Raw genomic sequence first — 12,655 nt, 5'->3', positions numbered from 1 at the left:
GCGTCCAACTGCGATCCTTAGATCTCAGCCTCGTGAGTAGTTAGGATTATAGGCGTGAGCCACTGGTGCCCAGTTTTGACTTTTTAATTTTATCAGAGATGTCTAAGTTTTAGTTTGAGGAAAGTAATAGTTGGCTTGTCCAGGTTTTGGATAGAATGCACCTTCTTTGGTCTTTTCTGCCTGTGGCTTCGCTGAGGATACACTGTTCTGTTCTGCCTCCTGCTGGCCACTACAGTCACACTGTCTGCCCGTCTGCTGCTTGAGGATGCGCATGGCTTCCTATGTTTCGACAGAAATTCAAACAGGATTTTTCAGTGGCGTATAGAAGAGGGAAAAGTCTCTTTCCTAACAGAGCCATTTGCTCCACATTAAATCTTTACACTCAATGCTGCGTGTGTGCCAGATTTAATTTCCTCTAATCTGGAGCTTTGTCCTAGCTCATGTGTTACAACCTAATAGCAACAACCCATCTTAAGAGATCTGTACATCTCAGAAAGAATTATCTCGTATATGCCTGTTGTGGGGGCAGACGACTCTGGTGATGTAAGGCAGTACCTTGGATAAGATGGGATTCGAACTCCACACCATGAGAGAGCTGTGGTCCTGGAAATCAGCTTTCTTCTCCTCAGCTCAATTAGTATTTGGTGTAGTTGTATTCAAGTTATTTTTGTTTTTAATGTGCCCGGCTGTGGGTCTCATTTTTGCCTGTAAGAATCATGGGGTTCTTTCTGGGATACACAGTGGCCACCTGCTTCGATGTCTCCTGCTCACACAAGACATCAAGGGAGGGCTCCGCCTGACCTTGCAGATACTCTTTCCTGCCCAGAAGGGGCATATGAAGCAACTCTCTCTGAGCTGTCCTTGGGCTCTCTCGGCTCTTTGTGACTTCAGCAGATGCCGTGAACTGTATGACTTGGTGCTCTTGGAGGCAGGGTCTGTCCTGAGCTGTTCCTGGCTTTCAGACTTGGAGGCTGGTTGACCACTGGGGTGTGCAGGAAAATTCTGAGGAGGCTCATTTCCAGCTTTGCGTTTGGGGTACCTGTAATCACTTTTCATATTAGCATTAGAGACATGGCAGGCATCTCCTTTCTGTTTTCTCCTTTGACTATTACTGTTAGAAACATGGACTAGCACTTAACTTGGCAGCTCTATGTGCAAACAACCAGGAACTTTTCTCAAACCAGAGTGGTTATGAAGTGGGGAGGAGAGGTGTGCTTTGCACAGACAGTGGAGTTAATAACACAAGTGCCAAACAACTCCCAAACCCATCATCTTTTATTCATTTTATGAGCTGGTTCTGATGTTCAGCTATGATTGTAATAAAGGTACTGAAGCTAAGCCTAGCACATTCTGGGTCTCTAGTCTTTGAATTGGGCCAGGCCCTTTAGACACATGGGAATTTAGGTGCTTTGGGCAGGTGCAAGGCTAAAGGTCCCAGATGTCCACAAATATGTGTCCTTTCTGCCTCCCCCTTGGATTGGATTAGACCTAGGATTTCTTCTGTATGAGGCTATACCCTAGTTAAGTAAATCCAATATCCACCTCTTCTCAGACGTCCTTGTAATCACATTTTGTGGGGATTTCTCATCTGGCAGTGGCCAAGTACATGCATACATACATACATTGTATGCATTATTATTACTTTGTGTATATGTGTGTCTGTGCTCACCCATGCACGTGTGCTGGTCCTGGGGCTTGAACTCAGGGCTTAAGCACTATCTTGAGCTATATCACTCAGAGCTAGCATCCTACCACTTGAGCCACAGCTCCACTTCTGGCTTTTTGATAATTTATCAGACATAAGAATCTCCCTGTCTTTCCTGCCTGGTCTGGCTTCAAACCACGATCCTCAGATCTCAGCATCCTGAGGAGTTAGGATTATACATGTGAGACACTGGCTGCTGGCTACTTATTAATTCTTTTTTTTTCTTTTTTCTTTTTTTTTTTGCGAGCCCTGGGGCTTAAACTCAGGGCATGGGCACTGTCTCTGAGTTTCTTTTGCTCAAGGCTAGCACTCTACCACTTGAGCCATAGCATCACTTCCTGTTTTTTTCTGTATATGTGGTGCTGAGGAATTGAACCCAGGCCTTTATACATGCCAGGCATGCACTCTACTACTAAGCCACCTTCCCTGCCCTACATATTAATTCTAAGTGACAATTGATCCTTTCTTCCTTCCTTCCTTCCTTCCTTCCTTCCTTCCTTCCTTCCTTCCTTCCTTCCTTCCTTCCTTCCTTCCTTCCTTCCTTCCTTCCTTCCTTCCTTCCTTTCTTTCTTTCTTTCTTTCTTTCTTTCTTTCTCTCTCTCTCTCTCTCTCTCTTTCTTTCTTTCTTTCTTTCTTTCTCTCTCTCTCTCTTCTTTCTTTTTCTTTTCTTTTCTTTCTTTCTTTCTTTTTTTTTTTTTGTCTGTCGTGGGGCCTAAACTCTGGGCCCTGGGTGCTGTCCCTCAGCTCTTCAGCTCAAGGATAGCGCTCTACCACTTGAGCCACAGCACCACTTCTGACTTTTTCTGCTTATGTGGTACTGAGGAATGAATCCAGGGCCTCATGTATGCAAGGCAAGCGCTCCACCACTGAGCCACCTTCCCAGCCCTGACAGTTGATTCTTAAACAATGATACCTTAAGTGACATCTGACCTGCTGTCCAATACAGACTGTATGTCTGGCTATCACTTCCTATGTGCTGAATAAAGAGCACTATATTATTATAAATTAAAGGATATTAATACCACCAACTTTCCCCTTAATTGGAAATGTAACCTACTTTTGCTTAAGCTTGTTCTTCTTATCAATTATAACCAGTAGTGCTATGTATTCTGTAGAGCTATGTGGTGGCTGGTACTTTTCTTATGTGCTTATTAAAAAAATATATCAGCAAAACAAACACCGTGTGTGTGGAAGGGGGGGGGTCTTGTGTGGTTTAACCCACTTTGAAGTTTTGTATTCCTTTTCTTTTTTTTGGTCGGTCGTGGGGCTTGAACTCTGGGCCTGAGTGCTGTCCCTTAGCTCTTCAGCTCAAGGCTAGCACTCTACCATTTGAATCACTGCCTGGTTTTCTGGTGGTTAATTGGAGATAAGAGTCTCATGGACTATCTTGCTCAGCCTGGCTTTGAACCATGATCCTCAGATGTCAGCCTCATGAGTAGCTAGGATTACAGGCATGAGCCACTGTCACCTGGCTCTCTCTCTCTCTCTCTCCCTCTCTCCTTCTCCCTCTCCCCCACCTCTCTCTCTCTTTCCCTCTCCCCCTCTCTCCCTCTCTCCTCTCCCTCTCCCCCACCTCTCTCTCTCTCTCTTTCTTTCCCTCTCCCCCTCTCCCCCTCTCTCCCTCTCTCCTCTCCCTCCCCCCTCTCTCTATATATACTGTTGCAAAGATACTGTACAGAGGGGTTACAGTTACATGAGTAAGGTAATGAGTACATTTCCTAGGGAGTGTTGTTACCTCCTCCTTTGTTTTTCCCCTACCATCCCTTCCTTCCTGTTCTAAGCCATTTTAAATAATTGGCATTAGTTAAAAGGTACTTGTGGGGCTGGGAAGGTGGCTCAGTGGTAGAGTGCTTGCCTTGCATGCCTGAGGCCCTGGGTTCGATTCCTCAGCACCACAAAAGCAAAAAGAAAAAAGCCGGAAGTGGCGCTGTGGCTCAAGTGGTAAAGCGCTAGCCTTGAGCTGAAGAGCTGAGGGACAGCACGCAGGCCCAGAGTTCAGACCCTACAACAGGACCCCCCCCCCCAAAAAAAAATTAAAATAAAAGGTATTTGTGCTGTTTTTGTGGCAGTTTATACTTCCCTTCATATCATTCTGTGTCTCACATTATTTTGGGAAGAAAAATGTGCCCCATGACTAGGCAAAATGACACAAGTATAGTTGTTTCAGCATCTGTGTGGTAGATGAAAATTGAATGCCTTTCCTGAATGAGCGAAGCATCTGTCTGTCCATTCCAGCTCAGCTCCCGTTCCCTAACTATGCCTGTGAGATCGCAGTTACCTGCTGCTGGCCTTGGTCACCTTCTCTGTGTCCCACAGCCCCACCAGCCACTTCTCCAAGATGAGAGGCTGCCCGCCACCATCTTGCCCCTGATGCTATGGAAATAACCTACCCGCAGTGGGGTGGGCATATCTTCATGACAACCTGGAGAAGTAAGTCCTGCAGTCTGTGGGCATGGGTTTGAGGACCTAGGATGATCAATTATGGATCTCTGGTTCCTTGCTCACTTAGCTGTTTTTGTAGCTAGTTCTAACTATACTTCAGAGGGGTGATGGTGTGGTGGGGCTGGTAAGGATGGAGGTTAGAAAGGGAAATCTGTTGTGCTAAATACCTTCTGTCAAACACAATTGAGCCCATTGATGGAAAGGACCTGGCATTTACTTGGTGTAAGTACTTCATTTTTCCTTCAATTTTCTTTCTGATCATCTGGGTACTTTTTTCTTTTAGAGTAGCATAGTATAGTAACCTAGGAAAAAATGTGTTTCAGCCCCAAATTTCTGAGTGTCTAAAGTGTTTTTTTTCCCCCATTGGTCGTGGGCTTGGGCACTGTCCCTTAGCTCTTTAGCTCAAGGTGAGCGCTCTGCTGCTTGAGCCACAGCGCCAGAGCAGAATGACTTGAAGACTTTGCCGTGTATGATTGCACAAGGACGGCTTAAGTAGTCAGTATTCAGTGAGATTCCCCTCTCTAGCTTTTTAACTTGGAAATCTCAAAGCCATTGGGCAGTGCGGCTTCATAAAGAGGAGAACATACGAAGATAAAGCTGTCTTTGTCTTCTCCATGTTAATTTTTTTTTTTTGTAAAGGAGGAACATGGCTTTTCCTACCTGTCTAGGTTCTTCAAGCTACAAATAATTAAAATAATTTCTGGGGTTGCAGAAAACCCAAATTACAACATGAGATTCCAGAAGAGTCAGATGGTAGTATCTGAGCTGCAGAAAGAAATAAGGCTTGGTAGGTGGGGTGTGAAGGTGAACAGGCCTTCCTCTTGTGACACAGTTTCTCATGCAGTAAGCTCTGTGGAGCAGCCTTTGTTCTGATGGACACACACACACCAAAATGCTCATACAGATTACAGATTACAGGTAACACAATGTCTTTTATGAAGGACAGATTTTTTTTTTTTTTTAAACAGCTAGTCCTGTGTCAGCAATGGCTCAGAAGAACTGGCTCAGAATTTACCAAAAGAAAAGCCAAGCGCTGGTGGCTCACCTCTATAATACTAGCTGCTCAGGAGGCTGAGATCTGAGGATCACGGTTTAAAGCCAGCTCAGGCAGGAAGGTCCGTGAACTCGTCTCCAATAAACCACTAAGAAAACCAGAAGGATGTTGTGGCTCAAGTGGTAGAGTGTGAGCCTTGAGCTGAAGAGCTGAGGGACATGCCCAGGCCCAGAGTTCATGACTGACCCCCTCACCAAAAAAGAAAAAAGATTTTACCAGAAGAAGTATAATTTGGGGACAGACCATTTTAGTCTCTGATAGTTGTATTTTGAGATACAGTATCCTATACCCCTTTATTTCCACAAGCATTAGAAAGCTAAACTTGTCAAAGTTGTAAAGAAAATACGCTTATGGACAGAGCAGTTCTGATAGGCTTAGCCTGTGGGAGAGACACACAGTCACATTGGTTCAGAGGTACTCGCTGTGCAGCGCTCTTTTAGTTTCCCAGCAGGGCCCTGGCTTCTTCAGTGCCAGCTTGAGTAGGAAGTCAGCTATTAGTACATGGAAGTACCTTTAAGAATGATTTGGGCCATATAACCCTATTTTATGAAATACATGTAAACACAAAACCAGTTCTATGTTTTGGCAATGGAGATGCAGGCATATAGGAAAAGTGTGAGAAAATGTGTCTGGTAACACCAAATTTAGAAAAATGTTTTTCACAGGGGGACTTTTGAAAGGATGAACATTTATCTGTAAAGTTTTCCTGTTATAAAAACCTGAAACAAATACAAAAACCCGCTAAAGATTAAGTCTGTGCTGGTTTCTTTTTGAGTTTACAGTAATTCTGAAGGAAAATGGAAAGTTAAGTGATTAGAAAACGTGTGCTGTATGCTTAGAAACAAAGTATAGAAAAATGTAGAAGCCACCTAGTGTCATCTATCTGCCTTTAGTATCTCCTAACAGTGTTCAGATATGTTCTTCTAGCACAGTGCTGTGTCTACACTTAGGGTGTGATGTTTTATGCACTTTCAGTGAAATTATATGTGGAGACGTCAGCTCTGCAATGTGCATATTGTAGTGAAGCAGTGTAAAACTAGTGTTTTTTGGACATCGGCACACCAGAGCTGTTTGTGGGTGCTTGCTAGGTACAGAGTCCGGGATTCCTCTGCAGAGGATCCTGGGTCTGAGTTTTAATCAGCTTTCTAGCTGTCTGGATACTGGTATCTCTACTAAGACATCCTATTAAATTTAGGTGGAATATATGTGTAGATACATGCACATGGCAGACATGGAAGAAGGGAAGGTAGGAGCGAGGGATGTTCATTGTGTTGTCACAATGTTTTAATAAGCTTTATTAATAAAAAGACAAGGCAGTATAGGTAGCTCAGAATACTGGAAAGCCTGTGTCTACCTGGTTGCTGCTGTGTTTCTATGCAGGAAGGTCAGATTTGATTCTTTTTTTTTTTTTTTTTTTTTGGTCGGTTGTGGGGGTTAAACTTAGGTCCTGGGTGTTGTCCCTGAGCCATAGCTCCACTTCTAGTTTTCTGGTGGCTAATTGGAGATAAGCCCAGGGTGGCTTGGAGCTATGATCCTCAGGATCTCAGCCTCTTGAGTGCTAGGATAACAGGCCTGAGCCATGGGTGTCCTGGCCAGATGTGATTCTTTGATCATGACGTCGGTCCTGAGCGTGAGCTGACCCAGTGCCTGCAGGAACACGGATGATCTTTTTCCATTCTGACTCCTGCTGGCAAGAGTGGCAAGGACCTGCCCAGAAAGCATGACAGGAAGGACTCAAATCATTGTCAACATGTATCACTGCTGTTGGGGGTTTCTAAGTTTCCTTGGCCCTACATCACTTTAATTTTTTAAAAAAAATCATTTATTTTTCCCTGAGGAAAAGAGTTTATGGGTCTGAGGAAATGTAATAATCTGAAGTAATCCAAGGTAATTTATGGTATTCCATCTATATATTTCACAATAATTTAAAATTACTAGACAAGTATCAGTTTTTATTATGCTATGACTTAACCTCACATAAAACCAAAAATATTTTCCATCAACAAAAGTAGGCATTACTGGCTTTAGAACTGAAATTGTAGTGAAACCTGAAGCAGAAAATCTCAAGGGCTGAATGTCGCAACACATACCTGTAATCCCAGCTACTCAGGGCCAGAGATCGGGAGGACTGTACTTTTAGGCCAGCCAGGGCAAAAAGTACAATCCTATCTTAACCCATAAGCTAGACATGGTGGTATATGTTTGTAGTACTAGTCATAGAGGATGTACAAGTAAGAGGAAGGCCAGTGAGCTCTGGGTAAAAGTGAGAACCCATCCAAAAAACAAAGCAAAAAAGGACTAGGGCATGGCCTAAGAGGTAGAGTGCCTGCCTAGCAGGCATGAGACGTTGAGTTCAAATACAGTACTGACAAAAAGTAAAGGTAAAATAAATAGTAGTAAATAGAACAAAAAACCAAAAATTTACTTAAGATGTTCTTTTCCCCTCTCCTTTCTTCCCCTTCTCTTCCCCATCCTACTTTCCCCCCTCCTCTCCATTAAACCCATGTCTTCAAGAATGCTACTTAAATGTCTGCCACTTGAGCTACACCTCTGTGTGTGAGCGCATGCACGTGTGCATGCGCATGTGCACGCGCGCACAGGTTCTTGAACTCTGGACCTAAGTACTATTCCTGAGCGGCTTTTGCTCAAGGCTAACACTCAAGCCACAGCACCACTTCTGGCTCCCCCCCCCTTCTATGATTAATTGTAGATAAGCATCTCTTAGACTTTCCTTCCTGGCTGGCTTTGAACCTTGATCCTTAGCTCTTAGCTTCTGGAGTAGCTAGGATTACAGGTGTGAGCTGCTGGCACCCAGCTTGTTTTTTTGCTGGTGTGGGGCCTGAACTCTGGGCCTGGGTGCTGCCCCTGAGCTCTTCAGCTCAAGGCTAGCACTCTGCCACTTGAGCCATAGCACCACTTCTGGCTTTTTTTTGTGTGTGTTGCTGAGGAATTGAACCCAGGGCCTCATACATGCAAGGCAAACGCTCTACCACTGAGCCACTGTCCCAGACCCTGTATTTTTGTTTTTGATGTAGAGTCTGGATACCTTTGCTCAGGCTGGCTTCAAACTTCAGATGCTCCTACCTCAACCTCCATAGCAGTGGGGTCTGCTGGCATGTACCACTATGATGAACTGTAATTTTTTAATTTTTTTTTTAAATTTTGAACCATGTATATGCCTGTCATATAAAGAACAGATCTCAGATCTCAGCCTCCTGAGTAGCCAGGATTACAGGCATGAGCCACTAGGGGCCGGGCTGATTATAGAATTTTAAGTATTATATAATTGATTCTGTTAATGTCCACTGTTAGAAGTAAAATATATCTGGCTTACTGGAGTCCTAACAGAGTAAGTAAGCACATGTTTCTGACATGTAAGGGAAATGTGAGAAAGGCTGGTTACATTAATAAAATGTCTCCTAACCAAACACATCGTTCAGTGTGCACTGTAGTGCAGTGGTGAAGGTACTTTGAAATAGAGTGAACTCTTTCTAATTTTTATTTTTTGGCCAGCCCTGGGGCTTGAACTCAGGGCCTGGGCACTGACCCTGAGCTTCTTTTGCTGAAGGCTAGTGCTCTACCATTTGTGCCACAGTGCCACTTTAAGCTTTTTCTGTTATGTGGTAGTGAGGAATTGAACTCAGAGCTTCATGCATGCAAGGCAAGCACTCAACCACTAAGCCACATTCCCAGCCCTAGAGTCAACTCTTTGGGAGGTCATTTATGGTTGACTGAAACTTCTTTATCTAACATCTACCAGGAAAAAATGAATTTAAAAAACTTTCCACTGTTCCCCACCTGTGTGGAGTACAGTGTGGGCTTTTCCAATTTTTGCTCTCCACACCAGATTCCAGGCTAGATTGTTACATTCTGGACTTTCAGGGAATGGAAACATGTGTAATATCCTAACAGATTAGGTAAAGCATCGAGTCTGTCAGTTAATACCCTTTCTTTCTTTTTCCCTTCTCATCATGAAGCAGTAGACTATATGAATAATGGAGTTTTATTATTAACCTCTTAATTCAGACTATATTTTTATTGCCAGCCTGAATCTTACTTTTTGGAATTTAGTGCTAAAGGAATGATCATGATAAAGGGCTAGTTTTCTCCTTGCTTAGAAAGTAAGATGGAAAGAAAAGGCTGAGATGGAAATGAGTGGATGGTTCCATTATTCACCTTTCACCAACATTGGATGCACACTGCCTGTGGGTGAGGTACTGTCCTCAGCAGGCGCTACAGTCCAGTATTGTGCTTATTCAAGGGTGCTGCAGCTACTGACATCAACCCAGCAGGTGGACAGACTTCCAGACCCTCAGCCAGGCTCTGCAATTTAATGTCACTTGTGATTGATGTGCTTCACACATTTTGCAAAACAACAACAAAACCCTCAAAACAAACCCTAGGTGAGTAGGTAGAAGAATTACTAACTACAACCTTCATGGGAGTGATACTGGAAGTCAAGATATTACAAGATTTCCTTATTTGGGAATTTAGTTTTAATCTCAGAGTGTGTTTTGCCTTTTGTCTTCTTTTTCTGTGGTCTGGAGATTTGAAGTTGGGACCTCAGGCTGGCTTGTAGAAGAAGAATCTGAAGAACTCTCAGTGTAACAGGGTCTCAGTTTAACAGTGTAAGCTGGGTCTCCTGGCTTGTGATGCCCGGCACAAAGATTGTTTTTGTCATTATTACCGCTCACAGGTCCTGGACAGTCACACATTCTGGCAGTGCTGACAGTGTCTTCTTCCTCAGGGGACCTGGGGCAGTGAAGTGCTGCCATATTGCTTCTGTACCGAGTGATCCCATGGGCCAGTGTGGTGAAGGCTCCAGGTGTCAGATCTGAAGGGAACCCTTTTCAGATATGCAGATACTGACGAGTGAGCTCAGGCTTGTGATGATGCATACATACATATCAGTATCTGTCTCCATCTGAAAAGAAACACAACTACTCATGGAAACATACCCAGCGGGACTTCTACATTCAGACCTTTTATCCCTGAGTGGCTTTGAATTTGATGTCCTGCTGCCTCTCCTCTTCTGTGAGACAACAGGCATGTATCACCATGCCTGCCACATTTCCTCCTTTTAAACGTTTCCACAGTGACAGGTGAATCAAACTAAAAAATAGGACCAGCTGTGAGGAGGAAAGTCGCCACCGTGTTTTGTTTTCCATTACCTCTTTCTTGAGTACAATCAGTCATTTTTTTTGTTTGGGGGGGGGGATGTCTCTTACCACGAGGAGAATTTAGGGTGCTGTGGAAGTTGTGGTCCTATGAATTTTTTTATTTTTTTAGATTTACATATCTGGTTTAATTATTTACTTTTAGATGTTGAGATAAGCTTTTATTATCTTGTGTACAAATTACCTCATAGCAAGATTTCTACTTGAAGCTGCTTTTAAATTATTCACGGGAAGTGACAGTTGGAAATCCCAGGGCGCCCTGTCCTGGAAGTTAAAAGTCCCTGTGGGTTGTCTGGGAGATTCTGGTGATAATTTGTAAGAGCCACTCTGCTGCTCCTCCGGGCACTGGGGCTTAGAATATGACACAGTGTAAGTGAATGTTGCTGCTGTGTTTGGGTCTGACCCTGAAGTCTTGCTCCTCTTTGCTTTGTCTTCATGTTCTTTGCCACACTCCCAGCCACACTATGCACCAATGATTTTTACAGTCAAGGAGATCTCTGCCTCTCTCCTATGTTCCAGAGAGTAGAGAAGGTACACAGGGAAATTAAAAGTCACCATGCTCATTTGAAGGCTTTGAGGCCAAAAAAAAAAAAAAAAAATCCTACAAAAACAACAAAAACTGATGGCACTTGCAATGAATTCCTACTCTTGGCTGGCATTTTACACAGATGGCAAGTAGTAGAGCAATTACATGCCTGATCGGTAGAGGGGTTTAATCCTATATCCTGTTACGTTTAACAGTTTTTTTATTACATCAAAAACTTTCAGTAGAGCTAAACTCCCTTTTAAGGATGCTGGTGGATGTTGAAACATGGAGCAAAGATCCAAATATATCCAATCCACCCTATTGACTCTTGGTAGAAATAGATCAGTCTCTCTAAATTAATAGACATTGACTCAGGAAGATGATTGTAGAATTTTCTCTGATAATTTGTTCTAGTGCCTTCCAGTTTATATCAGGAAAGTTCTTTAATTTATACATAAGATTTCTTTAATGTACTACTTAAAGCATTTCTGAAATACATTTTCAGAACTGTAGAGACGTATATGTGACCCTCTGGGGGTAAGTAAGGACTTAACATAAAAGCGGCACTCAATTATCAGCCTTGTAGAGATCCACCTGGGGATCATTACCCAGCCCTTTCAACCCTTGGGCTAAAGGACGAGGTGCTGGGGGATGGGCAGCTGGGACTGGTGCTGGTCAGTCAGCACAGCTCCGGTTTTGTTCGGTAAGGCCTCTCAGGATCCCACCACACATGTCATGGAAGCAGGCTGGTGTCTGGGCAGAGTGGTGAAGGGCACAATTGTTGGCACACGTAATGACAGCAGAAGTTTCAGTTTGACAGCTTGATGGGGAGAGGGGAGAGAGAAGAGCCCAGCACAGTGAGTAAAATCTGTCAGCACGGCTGTCTGTTTGAAAGATCAGGGTTGGGTCTCTTTTTTTTTTTTATTGTAGGTGTTCATATTTAAAAAATGGTTACTTTGAGATGTTCTGTTATTTTGAAGATTCTGGCTGATGTTAGGTAAGAAGACCAATTATTCCCTAAAAGTAAAGCTATCCCATAGCAGAGTTCCTGTGATACTTATACACGAATGCTTGGCGTACATACCTGAGGTCCTGCTACTGAGCAGTGGCTGTGTATGGCTCCTAGGTTGATAATCAGATGATTAAAATACATGGGTTATTGGATGGGTTATTGGTGTGAATGAAGCATCCCACTTATGGTTTTCTAAGCAGTCTGGGGTACATATGTAATGTGCATGGTTAAATCAAAGTATTTCCTGCAGTTGTTACACAAAGATTTAATAATAATCAAAGGTCAACATGTCAGAAGCATGGACTGGCCAGTAAAGAATTGGTTATATTGCACATGCGTTGCTAGGTCTTGAGATTGATGAGAGCATGATTCCTCCAAATGCAGAGTTTATCAGTTTTACTTTTAAGAAGTTTGCTTACTTTTAAGATATAATTATTTCAAATAACTTCAACTATGATCTTCAAAATAATCAATCGATCTAATTTAAGGGAGAGTCTTGAGTACTTTTTTCTGTCAGTCATGGAACTTGAACTCAAGGCCTGGACACTGTTCCTGAGCTTTTTAGCTCAAGGCTCTACCACTTTGAACCATAGCACCACTATCAGTTTTCTGGTGTTTAGTTAGGGATAAATGTCTCATGGACTTTCCTGCTAGGACTGGCTTCGAACTGTGATCCTCAAATCTCAGCCTCCTTAATAGCTAGGATTGCAGGCGTGAGCCACCAGCACCTGGCTCTTGA

This window comes from Dipodomys spectabilis, unplaced genomic scaffold (assembly GCF_019054845.1).
Source record: "Dipodomys spectabilis isolate Male_0828 unplaced genomic scaffold, ASM1905484v1 ptg000001l, whole genome shotgun sequence".
Taxonomy (NCBI): domain Eukaryota; kingdom Metazoa; phylum Chordata; class Mammalia; order Rodentia; family Heteromyidae; genus Dipodomys; species Dipodomys spectabilis.
The sequence above is the reverse complement of the archived record's forward strand: the minus strand, read 5'-3'. Positions refer to the sequence as shown.